The sequence below is a fragment of the Chiloscyllium punctatum genome, chromosome 18 (genome assembly GCF_047496795.1).
Source record: "Chiloscyllium punctatum isolate Juve2018m chromosome 18, sChiPun1.3, whole genome shotgun sequence".
NCBI classification, from domain to species: domain Eukaryota; kingdom Metazoa; phylum Chordata; class Chondrichthyes; order Orectolobiformes; family Hemiscylliidae; genus Chiloscyllium; species Chiloscyllium punctatum.
In genome coordinates, this window is record NC_092756.1 from 88,533,537 (window position 1) to 88,550,865 (window position 17,329).

General features: G+C 46.5%; 1 protein-coding gene across 1 annotated transcript in view; it reads right to left on the bottom strand.

Moving 5' to 3' along the window:
* The window catches only part of LOC140489293 (cytohesin-3-like), an 84,814-nt gene that overhangs the window by 55,377 nt on the left and 12,108 nt on the right, over nucleotides 1-17,329 (bottom strand). The gene's annotated exons all lie outside the window — the stretch shown is intronic.

Sequence of the window (17,329 nt, forward strand, 5' to 3'; positions counted from 1 at the left end):
ACAAGATTCCAAAGATTACAGATTTCCAAAGAGCTCATAGTCTAGGCCCACCCCTGTACTGATTGTAATGAGGCCAGCCAGATGGACCTCATAGTATATGAGTTCCCCCAACTAGGGCTGTTGGACAGGTCCAATCAGGGAGCCCTGGCTGACAGGTATAAACAAGAGTGTCAGAGGTTCTTCTCACTCTGAGAGCTGGCTCTGAGGGAGATGGGAGACAGTGAGGACTACAGAAGCTGGAGATCAGAGTCGGAGAGTGTGGTGCTGAAAAAGCACAGCACAGTCAGGCAGCATCCGAGGAGCAGGATCAGTGTCAAGGAACTCTCCACATGGAAATAAAGAGTGACTTGGTGATGGGATACTGGCCTCTGTGGAGTTAGTTCAGGACCCTGTGCAGTATTGAGGGTGGACTGCACTGTCAGAGGTGCTAACTTTTGGATGAGATATCAAATTGAAGCTTGTCATCTTTTCAGATTGATTTAAAATATCTCACTGCACAAGACAGATAGGGAGAATGTTACTTCTCTCAGAATCTATGGATTTTGTTTCCACAGAGGTCTGGGAAAGCTGGGTCATCAAAATCTATTCAAGTCTGAGATAGACAGATTTGTAATCAGTAAAGGGAGGTAAGGGTAATGGGGAAAAGGCAGAAAAGTGGACTATTAGATCGGCCACAATTTCAGTGAATGGCATAGCAGGCTCAATGGGCTGAATGGCCTGCTTCTGCTACCCCACCTTATAGTCCAATACACCATTTGGAGAAAAGCTGTAACTTGGCCAAAAGGCATTCCTCCACGTGCCTGACTGAAGCAATGGCTAGTCGTTTACCTGATTGTCCCTTTGTGGGATCTTGCTGTGCCAATAAAAAAAACAGCTGCCCCCACAGTGGCCGCAGTTCAGATGCGCTTCGTTCAGCTGCAATACTCTGGGAGAATGCGAAAGGCACTCTACAAATGCAGGTTCAGCCTCAGTGAAAGAAGGGAAATCTAGTGGCGGATGGTGGCTATGTGAACACACAAAGGGATTATTCATTGCTTTGGTGGTGTTAACCACGGCTCTGACTCAGCCCGGCTTCACTGGTGTTTTCTTAGCCTGGTGTAAGAAAGGAAGCAGCTGCACGCTGAGTGCGATCGGGGAACCTCACTGCAAAAATTCCAATCTCCCTACTCCCAGTCACTCCCAGAGGTATCTGCACCTTTTGCAGGAAGCAGCTGTAAGTACAATGGGGAAAGTGACATTCTGAAAATGGAGGTGACACATTGCCAAATGTATACAAAGGAGCTTCTTACACAGGGTCCTGCCTTGGGCTAGGGCTGGCCCTCTGCCTGACATTGGGACTTGCTCATAGGGAGAGATGGCAGCACAGTGCTAATCCAGTTCTAGGATACAGTTCTGAGGCGATGAGTTCAAGTCCCACCATGGTAGCTGCTTAAATTCAATTAATTTTAAATTGAATCGAAAGCCAGTCTTAGAAAGGGTCATCCACTGATTGGTGCTAACACCCCATCTTGTTTGCTGACATATGTTGAGGGGAGAAACGTTACCAGGCTTCTAACAGCCTAAGTCAGAGGGATAGAAATCAGCCATTCGGTCCATCAACCATCTGCTACACCACCCAAAGAGATCACGGCTAATTGTGTAATCCTCAATTCTACTTTCTTGCTTTTTATTTGATTCCCTGACTGATTAAATATCTATCTATCAGCCTTGAACAGATTTGATGTGGAGGAGCAAGTGTTGGACTGGCGTGGACAAAGTCACATGACACCAGGTTGCAGTTCAACAGGGTTATTTGCAATCACAAGCTTTCGGAGCACTGCCCCTTCGTCAGAGCTGATTATTCTTGGCTACCATCCCCCACCCCCGCCAGCCCCCTCCCCCTCCCATTTATCTCTCCACGCCGGAGGCTCCCTGCCTTCATTCCTGATGAAGGGCTTTTGCTCGAAACGTCGATCTTCCTGCTCCTCGGATGCTGTGCATTTCCAGCACCACTCTAATCTAGACTCTGATTTCCAGCATCGGCAGTCCTCACTTTTGCCTTAGTGACCCAACTTTTACAATCTTCTGTGGTTAAAAAAGAATCAGCAGATTCACTGCTCAGTGAGAGAAGAAACCAGATCTAAAATAGCCCGATTCCTGGTTGGAACTGTAACAAATTGTTCTACAAAGCTGTTCTGACCATCCACTATGAATTATTTTTCTGTGGCTACCTCAGCAATTTGTGCAATTGACATGAAGGTAAAGTCACCCACAATGAATATACTGTCTTTTTCTAACCTGCCCGAGGTTATCGCCTGGTTTATTATCCGCCCTACCATCCAGATGCTGTTCGGAGACCTATGGACCACTCCTACCATTGTCTCCTTCCCCTTACTACTGCTTACAAATAGAGTCTACATCATCTAATCTAAGATCATTTCTTGCTATCATACTTAATCCATCTTCTCCCACTATAGTTACCACATCACCATTCCTTTGAAAGGTCACCTACTCCTGAATATTCAGAATCCCTACAATGCAGAAAGCATCATGTCCCCAGTGACAGTCTTCGGAGCATCCCACCCATAACCCTATCCCCACAACCTCACATTAAGCCTGACTAATTCATCTAGCCTGCACGCTTCAGCGCAATATAGCTTGGCCAATCCACCTAACCTGCACATCTTTGGATTGTGGGAGGAATCCAGAGCATCCAGAGGAAACCTACGCAGACATGGGGGTTACACAGTCACCCAAGGCTGGAATCAAACCCAGATCATTGGTGCTGTGAGGCAGCTGTGCTAACCACTGAGCCACCATGTCATCATATTTCCCATTTAGTTGCTAGCTTTAAACTTCAAATAACCATGTCTCTGTATTGGCTCCAAAATCACACCCATTAAACTGTATTTATGCCATTAATTCGTTTATTCTCTTCCATTTGTGTTGAAGTAAGGAGCCATTAATTTTGCCTAATTACCATGTTTTCTCCAGTTGACCCCACTTGCTGTTTTTTTCCCTTATGCTTGTATGCTATGCTCCACCCTGTCCCAATCTGTGTCATTATCTAAGTATTTATCCTTCAATGCCTCCAGATCCTCTGGCTTTGTAAACCTCCTGCACCCCCCTCTCTGTGATTAACTTAAAGCCCTCTCTATGCCCCTAGTAACTTAATTCATCAGAACACTGTCCCCAGCACAGTTCAAGTGAAGCCTACTTTTGCCCAATCTGAGACTCCCCATCCACAGCAGCGTGGGTGACTCCTAACTATCCTCTTTATGGACCTCTTAAACTATTCACCAAGTGTGGAACAAATGCTGGCCTCAGAATTAATCTACATAATAATTTGGCGGCACAGTGACACAGTGGTTAGCCCTGCTGCCTCACAGCGCAAGGGACCTGGGTTCAATTCCCACCCTCGGGCAACTGTCTGTGTGGAGTTTGCACATTCTCCCCATGTCTGTGCAGGTTTCCTCCCACAGTCTAAAGATGTGCAGGTTAGGTGAATTGGCTGTGCTAAATTGCCCATGGTGTTAGGGGAATGTGTATGGGTGGGTTACTCTTCGGAGGGTAAGTGTGTTCTTGTTGGGCTGAAGGGCCTGTTTCCACGCTGTAGGGAATCTAATCTAAAAAAAATTCGTTCATTGGACTGAAATATTCTGCATTGTTGTTCATTATTTAGTATGTTGTTGCATACAACACCAATTGTAACCAAAGCACTGCACCCTATAACAGACTTCCAGATGAGAGATCTGCCCCTTTATGCATATTGTTGATATTACCCCCTGTTAGTGAGGCTGGTCAGGTGTAAGAGACTGGAACATTCCCAAGGTCAACCTCAAAGGTGTGGAGGAGCAGAGTGGAGTGTTTCAAGGAGGGACATAGGGGCGGGGGTGGAGATGGGGTGGTGGACTGTGAATTAAACTTGACTGGAAATGTATTAGTAATGCTCATGTTGTTCTGATGCTTGTTTGACTTAAAGAGAGAAGGCTGATTTTCCTCAGCTTCCAGGTCTGTAGTCAAAATTTCCAAGGGTTGGGTGTTTGAGTTGATGGCGTACAGCTCGTCATTTTATAAATGACACTTTCTATTTCTGACACCAGGACCACCTGGATCCCTCTGGCTCAGTGCACGACAGACAGTTCCCCATCTTCAAACCACAATCATTCATCGCTTCCTTTTTCCGTCTGTGTCACAAAGCTCAGAGACATGTGAGAAGGCCATCCTCCCTCCCACTGTATACCCCAGTGACTTGAAGCGACACAAATTACTGTTGAATTTTTTTTAAAAATTACTGTAGGTCGTTTACTAAAAATGGCTTCTTCTTCTATTTTCTGTTCATAGTAAGGTTGAACTCAACGCTCCAGAATGTCAAGGAGGCAATTTTCTGAATTCGTTCTCAGAAAGAGCAGGGATTGAACCCCGTACTATTGGCATTATTCCATAACCAGCCAACTAAACCTGAGAAAGGTCTGAGTTGCTGTAGCAACATCCGCCTTTACCTATCGAGTCATACAGTGACACAGCATGAGTTTTGGTCCAACTCGTCCATGCCGACCAGATATCCTAAATTAATCCAATCCCATTTGCCAGCACATGGTCCATATCCCTCCAAACTCTTCCTATTCATATACCCATCCAGATGCCTTTTAAATGTTGCATTTGTACCAGCCTCCACCACTTCCTCTGGCAGCTTGATCCATACACGTACCACCCTCTGCGTGAAAAAGTTGCCCCTTCGGTCCCTTTTAAATCTTTCCCCTCTCACCTTAAACCTATGCCCTCTAGTTTTGGACTCCCCTATCCTGGGAAAAAGAGCTTGTCTATTTACCAATCTATGCCCCTCATGATTTTATAAACCTCTATAAATTCACCCCCTCAGCCTCCGATGCTCCAGGGAAAACAGCCCCAGCCGATTCAGCTTCTCCCTATAGCTCAAACCCTCCAACCCCACCTCATAGAGTCACAGAGATGTACAGCATGGAAACAAACCCTTTGGTCCAACCTGTCCATGCCGACCAGATATCCCAACCCAATCTAGTCCCACCTGCCAGCACCCGGCCCATATCCCTCCAAACCCTTCCTATTCATATACCCATCCAAATGCCTCTGAAATGTTGCAATTGTACCAGCCTCCACCATTTCCTCTGGCAGCTCATTCCATACCTACACCACCCTCTGTGTGAAAAAGTTGCCCCTTAGGTCTCTTTTATATCTTTCCCCTCTCACCCTAAACCTATGCCCTCTAGTTCTGGACTCCCCCACTCCAGGGAAAAGATTTTGTCTATTTACCCTATCCATGCCCCTCATAATTTTGTTAACCTCTATAAGGTTTCCCCCCTCAGCCTCCGACACTCCAGGGAAAACAGTTACATCCTTTTAAATCTTTCCTAAACCCTTTTACGTTCCACAAATTCCTTCCTAAAGCAGGGAGACCAGAATTGAATGCAAATCTCTGGGTTCTGAGGAAGGGTTACTGAAATGTTAATTCTGATTTCTCTCCACAGATCTGCTGAGCTTTTCCAGCAATTTCTATTTTTGTCCAAATCATATTTTTGTCTCTGATTTACAGTATTTGCACTTCTTTCGGTTTTTAATAAAGGCAAGCATACCAAACTCCTTCACTACCCTGTCTACCTGGGACTCCACTTTCAAGGAACTATGAACCTGCACTCCAAGGTCCTTTTGTTCAGTAATACTCCCCAGGGTCTTACCACTGAGTGTATGAGTCTTGCCCTAAATTACCTTCTCACATTTAACTAAATTAAACTCCATATGCCACTGCTTGGCCCATCTGATCAAGGTCCCATTGTACACTGTGGTAACCTTCTTCACTGTCCACTACACCTCTAATTTTGGTGTCATCTGCAAACTTACTAACCATACCTCCTATATTTACATCCAAGTCATTTTATATATCTTGTAGCTTGGAGATATGGACAGTGATTGGAGAGGCTCCAATTTCTTTCTATCTCCCAGCTGAACAGGAATCTTCCCTTATCTTCCTGCCATCATTGGCTTGTGTTGGAAAGATTTAGAAGTTGCTAATTGATCCATTAACCCCCCCCCCCCCCATTTTATTGGCACATCTTTCTGATCCATCAAGTCCCTGAATGGGATTCAAACATGGAGCTTCTGACTGATATTTAAGGAACAAATGCATGTAATTGTTCTGGGATTACTGGGATTTCTGAGGATCCTGGGATTGTATTCATTGGAGTTTAGAAGATTAAGGGGAGACTTAATAGAGACGTACAAGATAATACATGGCTTGGAAAGGGTGGACGCTAGGAAATTGTTTCCGTTAGGTGAGGAGACTAGGACCCATGGACACAGCCTTAGAATTAGATGGGGTAAATTCAGAACAGAAATGCGGAGACATTTCTTCAGCCAGAGAGTGGTGGGCCTGTGGAATTCATTGCCGCAGAGTGCAGTGGAGGCCGGGACACTAGATGTCTTCAAGGCAGAGATTGATAGATTCTTGTTGTCTCGGGGAATTAAGGGCTACGGGGAGAATGTGGGTAAGTGGAGTTGAAGTGTCCAGCAGCCATGATTGAATGGCGGAGTGGACTCGATGGGCCGAATGGCCTTACTTCCACTCCTACATCTTATGGTCTTATGGTAATTGCGACAGTTTTTACATTTCTTTTTGATTGTAAAAATGCAACAGGAAAAGTGGCCTGAACCACGGCTAACAAAAGAAATTAAGGATTGGTTTATGATAGCTTTAGATCCAAAGAGGATCTATAAAGTATTTAGAAAAAAAAACAAGCCTCATGACTTGGAGCAGTTTAGAATTTAGTAAAGGAGGCTCAAGAGGGGAAATAGACTATGAAATGAAATAGACCATTTTTTTGTTTGTGGGCTGTGAGCTTTGTTGGTTGGCCAGCATTTATTGCTCATCCCTAGGTGGGGGTGAGCTGCCTTCATGAACCGCTGCTATGGGTTGATCCACAGTGCCATTAGGCAGGGAATTCCAGGATTTTGATCCAGTGACAGTGAAGGAACTGTGATATATTTCCAGGTCAGGATAGTGAGTGGCTTGTAGGGGGTGGTGTTCCCATGTATCTGCTGCCCTTGTCCTTCCAGATGGAAGTGGTCATGGGTTTGGAAGATGCTGTCTGAGGATCTTTGATGAATTTCTCCAGTGCATCTTGCAGATGGTACACACTGCTGCTACTAAGCACCGGTGGTGAAGGGTGTGTATGTTTGTGATGCCATTCAAGTGGGTTGCTTTGTCATGGATGGTGTCAAGTTTCTTGAGAGTTGTTGGAGCTGCACGCATCCAGGCAAGTGGGGAGTATTCTATCACACTCCTGACTTGTGCGTTGTAGATGGTTGGCAGGTTTTGGGGAGTCAGGAGGTGAGTTACTCGCCGCAGTATTCCTAGTCTCTGACCTGCTCTTGTAGACTATAATAGGCTAAGGAGCAAATAACAGACAGTAAAAGTTTGTATAGATGTGCCAAAAGGATTAGTGATGACAATTGTAGGTCCAACACAATCTGAAATTGGACACTTAATAATGGAGAATAGAGAAATGTCACAATAATTAAGTGACCGTTTTAGTTCTGTCTTCACAGAAGACCACACAAATATCTTCTTGGAAATAATAGAGAAGCAAGGGTCTGTTAAGAATGAGGAATTGAAGCAAATTGATATTAGTAAGAAAATGTTTGGGAGAAATTAATGGGACTGAAAGCTATTAAATCCATCGGATTGTTTGCATTGTGAGATCCAACAGGAGGTAATTATGAACATAATGGATGTGTTGTTTGTCATTTTCTAAAATTCTGTAGATTCTGGAACAGTCCTGGAAAATTGGAGGCCAGCAAATGTAACCTCACTGATTGAGGGAGGGAGAACCATGGGAATTATCAACCTAGGCTAACCTATCCGAATTAGTCTAAAATCTGTAGCAGGGAAAATGATGGATTCTATTAGAAAGCATGTGATAACCAAGGGCTTATGCCCAAAACATCTATTCTGCTGCTCCTCAGATGCTGCCTGACCTACTGTGCTTTTTCAGCACCACACATTTTAACTGTATATTAAGCCCTGCCTGACTTGTAGCTCCCCAGACTGCTGTGCTCTGTCATGGAGAATGTGCTGTTCCTCCCATTCAATGCCCTCATCCTCCTCCTCAGAAGACTGTTTACGTTCTCCCTGGTCCTCAGCCTCCATCACATCCCCTCACTACCTACTCCAACAGTGCGGAGTACAGCCCACTTGGATGATGTGGTACACTCTGCCTGGAGTATACGGTGGAACCTCAGCATACTGATCCAAGCAATGGATACCTCATCCTCATCCTCATCAGGTCTGTCGTGTACTCCCTCCATTGGTCCTGGTCAAACAATGGGCACCATTCTCTACATGGCACCTCAGGAAGAGGTTTGCATAATGTTGCACCATCCACAGATATAGTAAACAGCACTCAACTCAAGTATCCAGCCGCACAAGATGCCTGGGCCCTCAAAAGCAGCGGGAACATGAGAATTCTCAAGGACTTAGGCATTGCAACAGCTCCTCTGGTATTGGTTGCAAACTTCTAAAATACAGTACTGATGATGATAGATCACATGATGGGGTGGGACCCTTTTCTATAGATGGACTAACTCTACTTTAAGTGGAGGTGATTGCCTTAGTGGTATTATCACTGGACTGTTAATCTAGAAACCCAGGCAAAGTCCTGGGGATCTGGATTCAAATCCCGCCAGGGCAGATAGTGGAATTTGATTTTTTTAAAAATCTATAATTAAGGATCTAAAGATATTCGTAAAACTATTGCCGGCTGTTGGAAAATCCCATCTGGTTCACTATTGCCCTTTAGGGAAGGAAACTGCCATCCTTACCTGGTCTGGCCTACATGTGACTCCAGACCCACAACAACATGGTTGATTCTTAACTGCCCTCGGGGCAGTTAGGGATGGGCAATAAATGCCGACCTAGCCAGCGACGCACCCATCCCATTAATGAAATAAAAAATAATTGGAACTTTGAGATTTGGCTTTATTCCAATGAATGCAGCACGAGACATGTCATAACGAGAAAGTAGGAGAGGGGGGTATGAGTTCTGTATACGCATGTTCTGTAACCTCCATCTCCCAACTCACATCATTGCAGATGAGAGACAGACAGACCTGCTGTGCTTTTCCAGCACCACTCTAATCTCGACTCTGGTTTCCAGCATCTGCAGTCATTGTTTTTACCTTGCAGATAAGGGAGACCTGCACTGTACTCGGGTGGAGAGAGAGTCAGTTCGACGCAGCCGAATGAGTGTTACATGAGTTTGGGAACAAACTTGGACAGAAAATGCGAAAACCCAATTCCCATCCAAGAGATTGAGACGTGGAATGGTAACTAGTGACACAGCAGCCCAGCTGACTTGAGCTCATAGCCACCATCAAAGAAATGAAGGAGCCAGTCAGGAGGACGTTTGATGCCGAGGGTAGATAGAATACCAAAACAGTGATGGATCCAGAAAATTCTGAATGGGTTCAGAAAAGGTTTACAAGATGCTGCCAGGGTTGAAGGGAGGCTGAAGACACTCGGGTTATGTTCCTTGGAGCGTCAGAGGCTGAGGGGTGACCTTTACAGAAGCTTACAAAATCATGAGGGGCGTGGATAGGGTGAAAAGCCAAGGTCTTTTCCCCAGGGTGGGGGAGTCCAAAACTAGAGGGCATAGGTTTAAAGTGAGAGGGGAAAGGGACCTCATGAGCAACCTTTTTTGAGCAAAGGATGGTGTGTGTATGGAATAAGCTGCCAGAGGAAGTGATGAAGGCTGGTACAATTACAGCATTTAACTGGTATATGAATAGGAAGGGTTTAGAAGGATATGGGCCAAATGCTGGCAAATGGGACAAGATTATTTTAGAATATCTGGTCAGCATGGATGAGTTAGACTGAAGGATCTGTTTACATGCTGTACATCTCTATGACTATCTCTATGATTAATAGCTGGAAAGGAGAAAGAGGGTAAATGGGGTTAATTGGTTGGTTCTGTCATAGAGAGACAGCACTGTGGCTGAATGGCGTAAAAGTAGTCAATAAAGCTAATCCAGTAGCATAAGGTGTGGGAGCTGAAGTAGGCCATTCAGCCCATCGAGTCTGCCCTGCCATCGGCTAGTCTGATAATCCTCAAGTCTACTTTCCTACCATTTCCCCGTGGTTCTTGATTCTCTTACTGATTAAAAATCTGTCTCGGCATTGACTATACCTGCTGAGCCAATCTCGACAGCCCGCTGCAGTAAAGAATTCCAGAGGTTCACTACCCTCAGACAGACAAACCTCCTCCTCATCTCCATCTTAAATGACCACTTACTGTGAGATCATGCCCTCTGGTCCTGGATTCTCCCACCACCTTTCCACATCTACTCTGTCAAGTCCTTTGAGAATCTCGGACGTTTCAGAGAGTTCACCTCCCAATCTTCTATATTCCAACCAGCACAGATCCAACCTAAATAACCTCTGCTCAGAAGACAGACCCTCCATATCTGGTGTCAGCCTTCTCTGGACTTTCTCCGATGTTCGCATACTTTTCCTTTGATAAGGGGTCCAAATCCCATTCCAACTGAGCTTGCAGAGACCAGAATCCACCTCAGTTTGAATGTTCGCAGTGTGTCCCAACATGGAAGCACACCAGTGTGGAGGTTCTCCAGCTCAGTGGTGACTATTTGACTGGATCAGGAGCGAGTGAATGATGGCCACAGACTTGGTCTGTGGAGAGCTCACTGCTGACACAAGGCTGCCTGGGAAGGTAGTCCAACTGGGAAACCTGGCAGCATCCAAGTCTTTGGATGCTGCCTGAACTGCTGTGCTCTTCCAGCACCACTAATCCAGAATCTGGTTTCCAGCATCTGCAGTCATTGTTTTTACCTAACTGGGAAACCTCACAGCCTTTGAAAAGTACTTGGATGACTTGAAATGTCATATCACTCGAGGCAATGGGCCAAAATGGAATTCATGTAGATTTAGAGCAGTTTTGATTTTGTTGGTGCAGACTTGATGGGCCAAAGGCCTCTTCTGTACTGTATGATTCTCAGAAACCAATGGGCTATCTCACACAAGGTGGTCTGTAAGAGAGACCACACGTTGACTGGGATCAGACTTAGTGCATGGGGGGCTAACCAGAGCATGGCGATGAGCATTCTGGGTCTGTATTCGATGGAGCTGGTTGAAGCCTACAGAATACTGAGAGAATTCGCAGTTCTGATATGGCTAGGAAGAACTGTTTGTTTAGTGTATGGATTTTTCTGTGGATGAAGAACAGTAGAGGCCCTGAAGAAGGGCTCATGCCCGAAACGTCGATTCTCCTGTTCCTTGGATGCTGCCTGACCTGCTGTGGTTTTCCAGCAACACATTTTCAGCCCAGAATACTGAGAGGCCTGGATAGAGTGGACCTGGAGAAGATGTCTCCATTCAAAGGAGAGACTAGGATCCAAGGGCACAGAGTGAAGGGACAACCCTTTTAAAACTGAGATGAGGAGGAATTTCTTCAACCAGAGGGTTATGAATCTGTGGAAGTCATTGCCACAGAGGGCTGTGGAGATCAAGTGATTGAATGTGTTTAAGACAGAGATAAATAGGTTATTGATTAGTAAGGGGAATCAAAGGATATGGGGAGGGGGGGAAGGGAAGAAGGCAGGAGAATGGGGTTGAGAAACATATCAGCCATGATGGAGGGTGGAGCAGACTCGATGGGCCAAATGTCTTTCTGCTCTGACATCTTATGGTCAGGAAAGGCACGGAGAAAGCAGAGGAGGAAGGAAATGACTAGATGGCAGAATGATAGAAGGATAGAAAATCATCAGCCAAATTCAGACCAATGCTACTTGTCTGCAGCGGGCACTGGCACTCTCTCTGAATCGATCCCTCCAGGCGGTATCCGATCCAAAAATGGCAAACCCCCTGGATGCAGCCCGTGCATCCCGTGCAATGTGACTCTCAGAGAATGAGGAGTTGGTCAGACATTTTAAGCTACTGGAGGGAGCAAGCTGCATTGTAAATGAGTGGAGGGGGGGTGCTTCTGTACCCAATGTGGGGTGGTTTGGGGAGGACACCCAGAGAGACAGCGCTGCACAGTGTCGGAATGTTGCTTCTTCTTATCGTGTGTTATGGGGCTCAATTCATGTGTCGACAGGGACACAGCCTGATCACCACCCCGGCAAAACCTTTCAATGTGAAAGATTCGGGGTGAGACTGCAGTGAACATAAATAGATTTAGATTATTATTGAATTGGACTTTCTGAGGGCTTGTCTACAAGAGAATCTCTGCTCACATTTACATTGCTCTCATTAATAAGCCTGGCAGATAGTGCGGTTAAAAGATGCAGAAATACATCGCCTTCAGTTTCACAGGCCACATCCTGCCCAATGCATCAAACGTATCAGTAAGTGACTCACTGGAGCTTTCGAAAGGCTGGTTTATTGTGTCAAAGCTGTGTTTTCTGGACAGGCCTAAGCTTTGTCACAGCAGGAGGCAGCTAGCTTGCAAAGAAACCCTCTTTGCTTTGAAGTGGGCTGAACGAATAAGCAACTAAACAGAGAGGCCAGATTTCTCTTTGAAAAATCACTCTGATTTCAACTTGACTTTGGGCAACCAGTATGACTCATCCCTATAAATCCCCAGATAAAGTTGGGGGTGAGCTGCCTTCTTGAACCGCTGCAGTCCATGTGCTGTGGGTAGTCCCACAATGCCCTGAGGGAGGGAATTGTGACCCAGCGACAGTGAAGTGAAGGGAATAGGTTTGCACATCAGAAGGGAGTGCGGCTCAGGGAGGAAGTGGCACCTTTCCTTTGGATCTGCTGCCCCTGTCATTCTGGATGGTAGCTATGATGTAGCGGAGCCAGTGTTGGACTGGGGTGGACAAAGCTAAAAATCACACAACACCAGGATATAATCCAACAGGTTTATTTGGAAGCACTAGCTTTCGGAGCACTGCTCCTTCACCTGATAGCTACCTGATGAAGGAGCAATGCTTCAAAAGCTAGTGCTTCCAAATAAACTTGTTGGTCAATGACCCGGTGTTGTGTGATTTTTAACTTCTTAATGCTAAAAGTGGCAGGTTTGGAAGGGGGTGTCTGAGGAGTCTTGGCAAATTGCTGCTGTGTGATTTTTTTTATTCATTCACGGGACAGGGGATCACTGGCTCTGTCTCCACAAGGACCATGCAGTGGAGTCACTGACAGCAAAACGGTCGTAGAACAGATATTCCTGCACCAGGTAGGTGGACGAGGTTAAATCGTTCTTCCTGACTGGCTCCCATCTAGCTCCAAGAGGTAAGGATTTTATCTCCTGCTTGAGATGAGAATTATTTGCATATGGGTCTGAGAGGGTTAATACTTGACTGAGCATTGTAAGCATCCCCTTTGTGATGATCTCAAATGGCCTTGATCAAAGTCAGAAAGGAACTCGGAGGAGACAGACTCAGGCCTATTAAGCAACTGACACTGTCTGCAGCAAAGTATATGGTATGCAAATAACCAGTAAATAGTTGCAGTTTACTAAATTTCATATTTTTTAATCATAGAATCCCTACCATGTGGAAGCAGGCCATTCAACCCATCGAGTCCACACCAACCCTCCCACCCTATTCCTGTAACCCTGCATTTCCCATGGTTAATCCGCCTAGCCTCCACATCCCTAGAAACTGTGAGCAGCTCAGCATGGCCAGTCCACCTAACCTGGACTGTGGGAGGAACCCCTTGCAGACACAGGGAGAGTGTGCATAGACAGTCACCCGAGGATAGAATTGAGCCCAGGTCCCCGGCGCTGTGAGGCAGCAGTGCTAACTGCTGAGCAACTGTGCCATAATTTAATTGCAGTGATGGATGACAGGACTCGATCTGAAAAAGTGAAGCTGGTCAGCATTGTTAAGTGTTGAGAAGCTTTGGAGTACACATGGCAGGGTGGGGCGGGGTGGGGCAGGGTGGAGGATGGATTCTGTCAGTTCAGTTGGCTGGATGGCTGGATTTGCAATGCAGAATGATATTAACAGCATGGGTTCAATTCTCACACTGATTAAGATCACAAAACGAACACTGTTTCTCAACCTCTCCTCTACTCAGGGGCATAGCGATCCTCAGGTTAAACCATCACCAATCATTCCCACTCTAATGAGAGAGCAGCCCCTGTGGTCTGGTAACAACCTTACTTTTGAGGTGGTTAGGGGATGATGGGTGCGGTGTGGAGGGGGCTTGAGGATAATGTTTGGTGCTGCTAATGCCGAGGAGCAGGGTGGTTTATCCAAAGGGCACAGCAGTGAGGCTCATAAAACCTGACCCCTCTCTGAGACAGAAGCACAGCAAGAAGAGGGTTAGCAGATAGACTGGGGGTAGAAGGGTCAAACTTGTATTTCTTCACCTCGACATGATAACGCAGCCCCCTGAGTTTCCTCATCGCAATCTAGAACAGTCTATTGCTTATCTTGACCTAGATCTGAACACTCCCTCATGAAATAATCAACTTCCCCTTAGCTTCATACATGTTGTTTACCTCAGCTCTGTCCCATGGTCATGAGTTTCACATTCTAACCACTCTCTGGTTTAAGGAGTTCCTCTGAATTCCTCATTGAATCATCTTCTATTTTTTGCCAGTGAGTGGAAACATCTTCTCCATTACGACTCAATCAAACCCTTCTGTGATCTCAGAGAGCTCCATCTGATATTATCCCCTCCCATCCCCACAGCTCTCTACATTCGAGGAATATCAGCGCTCTCCTCTTCCCAGGAGTGGGGTTAATTCCCAACATTTGGTCAGAGCAGTGGAAATTAGATTGTTGGAATTGAGTGGCCAAGTATACCCTGTGGAGGTGTCAGGTAGGGGTTTGAGGGTATGGAGACGGTGCTTACTACCCTGTGCCATACAGGAAGCTCTCCAATGGAAAGGGCATTATTCTCATGCCCCCTAAACCATACCCTTCACCCTCCATGCCCCTCAAAAGCCCTGTACCCTCTCAAAGCCCCATGCTCCTTCTATGTCCACCTATGATCTCCAAGCCCACTCTGTGCCTCTTTATAATTCCACCATGCTCCAATACTCCCCAAAATCTCACCATGACCCATACCCCGCAAAATCTCACCGTGCCCCATACTTCCCATACCTTCACTATACTACACATGCTCCCCATGTTCCACCATGTACCAATGCTCCCCAAAATCTCACTGTGCCCCATACTCCCCATGTCCCACTATGCCCCATACTCCTCATATCCCACCATGCACTATACTGCCCCATCCCACTATGCCCAATTCCCCCCATGTCCCACCATGCCCATACTCCACCGTCCCACCATGCACTATATTACCCATGTCCCACCATGCCACATACTCCCCATGTCCCACCATTGTCCCACCATGCCCCATGTCCCACCATGGTCCCAGTACTCTCCATGTCCCACCATACCTCTTATTCCCCATGTCCCACCATGCTCCCAATATCCCCCATGTCCCACCATTGTCCCACCATGCCCCATGTCCCACCATGGTCCCAGTACTCTCCATGTCCCACCATGCCCCATGTCCCACCATGCTCCCAATATCCCCCATGTCCCACCATTGTCCCACCATGCCCCATGTCCCACCATGGTCCCAGTACTCTCCATGTCCCACCATGCCCCATGTCCCACCATGCTCCCAATATCCCCCATGTCCCACCATGCCCCATACTGCCCCGTCCCACCATGCTCCCAATACTTTCCATGTCCCACCATAATCCCAGTACTTCCCATATCCCACCATGCCTCCTACTATCCCATACTTCCACCTTGCCTCCAATATTCCCAATATTCCCTATTCATCCAGCATGACCCCAAAACCCCATATTAAATCCCAGCTGTAGTACCTTTACAGTACAGAAGGAAGCTATTCAGTCCATCAAGTTGATGTCAGCTCTCAGTAAAAGCTAGTCCTGCTCCCTGCTGTTTCGTTGGTAACCCTGCAAACATCTCTTTAAATGTTTATGAATGGAATCAGCCTGGAAAACCTTTCTAGACGGTTTACTCTGGAGTGTAGGATCCAGTTTCAAATCTACGCTGCACTGACGCACCGGATGATCAAGAACAAACATCACAGCTTGTTCCACCCACAGGTTTGACCTCAAAACCCACAGGTGACGTCGCAGTTTAGGGCATTTATTTGAAAGGGCTTTTGTTCTTTGAAGTGCTGGCAAATATGGACGAAGTGACCTCTTGCTGTACAGTCATGTGACGAGTGGTCTGACCAGTCAGAATCTGTGCAGAGATGACCAGCATCCCAGGGCCTTACCCTGAAACCTTCAGCTGCCTGGGCTTCACAAAATCTGGTCGTAGGTACCATGGTGTCATGGAGCAGACATGAATATGTTTATTCCAACCACCAGTAAATGTTTCAAACATTTCCCTCCCCATTAGTCATGTCTCATCATTAGACTGATGCAGCATTAGAGTGATAATGGCCATTCAACCCATCGAATCTGTGCTACCTTCTACCATCCCCCTTAGCTCTGCAAACTACGCCTTCTCGGGTATTTATCCGACTCCCGGCGGAATGTTGCCATTGACCCTGCTTCCTGGAAGGAAGACCCGTCCTGTACTGTTACCGAATGGTCTGATTGGCCAGCAGCTCAGTGGTCCAACAGTGTCTCCTAGAGGCACAGGTTGGGACTGCAGCCAGGCCTCACTGCTGAAGAGTCAGGGCTGACAAGTCTGGTGTTGGGACTCACAGGGAGGGGTGGAATGGGGGCAAGGGGTTGGTGGGTGTGGGAGGGGGTTGAGGGGCCAGAATCTGGGGTTGGGGATGTTGGCGGGATGGGGTGGTGTTAAACCAAAGATTTACATAAAGAAAGAAGACTGGTGGATCTGCATTGACCTAACCATTCTTCACAACCACTGCATGTCTCTTTTCAGCCAATGAGGCACCTTTGAAGGCAGTCAGCATTGGTTGGGTGGAATACAGCAGCCAATGTGACAGCAAATGGAGGAGGAGGTACATATTGGCTCTTCCATTGCACAGAGGACAACAGTGACTCACACCTTTCTTACACGGTCCCAGAGGCCAGACAGATCTCAGCTTCTTTGCTGTCTGTTTCAGATTTATTTCTACCAGTGTTGGATCAGTTTTCTCCAGAAAGGGGCTGACTTTCTGCTGAGGTGCAATCACACACAGGGCTGACTTCACTGCTCTGTCTGGTTGAATTAGCCATTCCTCAACTGAGCCACAATATGAAGAACCAGCCAGCTGTCCAAAATGCCAAAACTGAGCATTATTCTGTCTCTCTCTGAGTTCCATCTTTTGTATTGTTCGCTCACAGGACATGGGTGTCTTTGGCTGGGCCAGCCTTTATTGCTCATCCCTAGTTGCCCCTTGGGAAGG